This window comes from Zophobas morio, unplaced genomic scaffold (assembly GCF_036711695.1).
Source record: "Zophobas morio isolate AGI-343-1 ecotype UQ-CSIRO unplaced genomic scaffold, CSIRO_AGI_Zmor_V1 ptg000088l, whole genome shotgun sequence".
NCBI lineage: Eukaryota > Metazoa > Arthropoda > Insecta > Coleoptera > Tenebrionidae > Zophobas > Zophobas morio.
Genome location: NW_026972193.1, coordinates 17,396 through 20,000, shown reverse-complemented (window position 1 = coordinate 20,000; position 2,605 = coordinate 17,396). Strand labels below are relative to the sequence as shown.

The following is a 2,605-nucleotide window of genomic DNA, read 5'->3' as shown; positions in this document are numbered from 1 at the left end:
CACGAAAATATTGAGAAACTAGTTTAACTCCACTTCTTAAAATTTTTAGGGCTTAGAAAAACACAATTTTCTTCTATCAAGCATAAAAGTATTAAAATATAAAAATTATACAGTATTACAAAAAATGGGACTCGCATTAGCGTTAGCCACCTTAGTAACTTACAATAATATTGTACATACCAGACCGTTATCTTAACAATTTCTAAAACTCAGTATATAAATTACCAAGCTATAGCTTGAGGGGGACACCTGACTTCTCGTCGTGACTCAGTTGTGAAAAATGTCGAATCAAGAGATGCAAAGTTAGGTTCTATAAAATAATGTTATAGTAATTTTATAAACATTAAATTAGATAACGGAAAACTCGGGCTGGGCCTCATCTAACTTAGGAAATCAACTTGACATGATTAATGAAATTCGCAACACGCTTTTGGCCATCGATCAATACAATTTTTAACTCCATGAGATAATATTAATTCAACTATCTCAATTAATTGTGTGAGGCCCCCAGTCTTCAGGGATATATATAGTAGTTGGGGTAATAGGACTAATAAATTACATATTATAAAATAAAAAACAAGGAAAAAGCTCTGTTATTCTGCGAATATCTGGAGTCAAATAACCGCACTCCGCTGATATTTGTATCAGGGTTGCCTTCTTGATTCAGACGCGAACATATGCACTCCAAGTGGGCGTTCGCATGTAAACGCGAAAGACAATGTGATTACTACTAAAGCTACTTTCTGATACTATATTACTTTCTCATTGAGCCCTTATTTTTTAAAAGCGGAGTTGGTGGCAACTTACCAGGCACAGGTCTAAGCGTTGAAACCTGATAAACTGTTTAGCGATGATAATAAGATAGTGATTGGGGCCAAAAGGTATATTTCAGTATTTTTAAGGTTTTTTTAACATAACCTGAAGCTGCGATATAGCCCTTTGCAAGTCAACGCTACTTTGGTAGGTCTTCATGGATTTACCAACGTAAACGATGAAGACAACCTCGCTGCCAGTAAAATGGTGGAGAGGTACTTAATGAGTAAATTTTTAATTATTTTACGTTCTTAAATTATATTTGACCCCTTTATATGAGATACGCAGAGACACCTGGAATCCTAATGCTCCAAGTTATCCGTGGGTATAAGATTACGATACCTGCATAGGGAATGATTTTATGAGGCCCTATATTTCTGAAAGAATAACGGTTCTGACTCATTTCGATAACCTTAAAAATTTTGATCGCGATAACAATTACGAGATGAACGATTCTACAAAAACTTGAGTAACATCAACCTCAGACAATGCATGCCGCTACAGAGGAAGTGTCACGCTCCTTGAGATAGCAGGGTTCTCTAGCGATAATAAGTGCCCAAAGGTGAGTTAAAATATAAATGAGGAGAAAAAAGAAAAAAGTAACTAAGGAAACTTTAACAATAATAGTTACAGAGCTAAGACCTTAGAGCATGAGTGGAACCAATACGCAGCTATACCAGAACTGTGCACAGGCGGAAATAGAAGTTGAGAAAATACCGTAGAAAAAAACAGAACGTAGAAACTACAGCAGGTAGAAGAAAAGCAAATTAAAGAGAAAACACGCGACAGGCACTTCACAGAGAAGATAAACAGAATCAGCTCCCTCACCTTAAAGTTGGAAGCCTTAAATACCTGTTTAAGCGCTAAAAACGCAAATTAAAATTTCCATGCATCGGCGCATATAACATGATAATATCCAATGAAAATGATGATAGGAGCGCATACTAGATTCATAGCGGAGTGTATTTGGCATAATTGGCGACGTTAAAGGGAATTTTAATAATTAAGGAAACTAGTTATACAGGATATAGTAGGAAGAATGCAAGCTAGAGCAAGGCAAGTTGCATCAAGAAAAAGGGTGGTTGTCACCTCAAGGCTCAGCTGCCTAAAGCACTTCATGGTTTTACTGATATCAGTGAAAATTGGTTAAACGATTAAGTTTAAGAGGGACAGCCCCCAGGCGTGCTACTCATCAAATTAACTGAGGTGGTAACGAATACCTACCAGAAGATGAGACCTCATATTAATAAGCTTAGGTTAGTTGCTGAGTTTATAAATAACTTATTTCCTTGTAAATTGAATATTCTTATTTTATTATTTAATATAAATAAACTTTTATGAACAAATTTTATGCTTGCAACCTTTGTCAAATGTGTAATCAGGCTTATACCACAGAAACTGTTAAAATAGAGGAATTTAGGGTTCAACCCGGGCAAGCGACCTCAACTAAAATGCAACCCTTGGTCATTTCTCTTTTAATTTTTTATAAAAAGGAAACTCCATCAATGTTAAAAGTTACCTCATTTATAGTAAAGTATTAGTAATTAGCACCTCAGTCGGAAAATGAGTTGTGGGTAACTTATGAGACCTCTCTAACAGGTAAGGCCTGTAAGTCAATTTATTTTTTGCTAATTGAATGTAAAATATTATCTCTGCTTTTTTTTTGGTTTAACTATATGCATAAGGTTTAAGATCTCGGGATCCAGTTAGTGATGTAATAAAATATATCTCGAGATTGTTCAATGATAGGAAGTTAGAAACTTGGTGCATTTGGATAGACAGCAGGGTATTT

At 35.2% G+C, this 2,605-nt stretch overlaps 1 long non-coding RNA gene across 3 annotated transcripts; it reads right to left on the bottom strand.

The window, feature by feature from the left end:
- Window positions 1–229: 229 nt before the first annotated feature.
- LOC135144255 (uncharacterized) lies at window positions 230–1,587 on the bottom strand. 3 transcript variants are annotated; one of them, XR_010283055.1, is made up of 5 exons: window positions 1,456–1,587; window positions 1,226–1,352; window positions 1,061–1,155; window positions 365–1,006; window positions 230–310 (listed from the first exon to the last, which is right to left on the bottom strand). It is a non-coding gene; the product is annotated as an uncharacterized LOC135144255 (long non-coding RNA). The 3 variants fall into 3 exon arrangements; XR_010283054.1 differs by having other exon boundaries at window positions 358–1,006; window positions 1,061–1,225; window positions 1,294–1,352; XR_010283053.1 differs by having other exon boundaries at window positions 1,061–1,225; window positions 1,294–1,352.
- Between the last annotated feature and the right edge of the window lie 1,018 nt (window positions 1,588–2,605).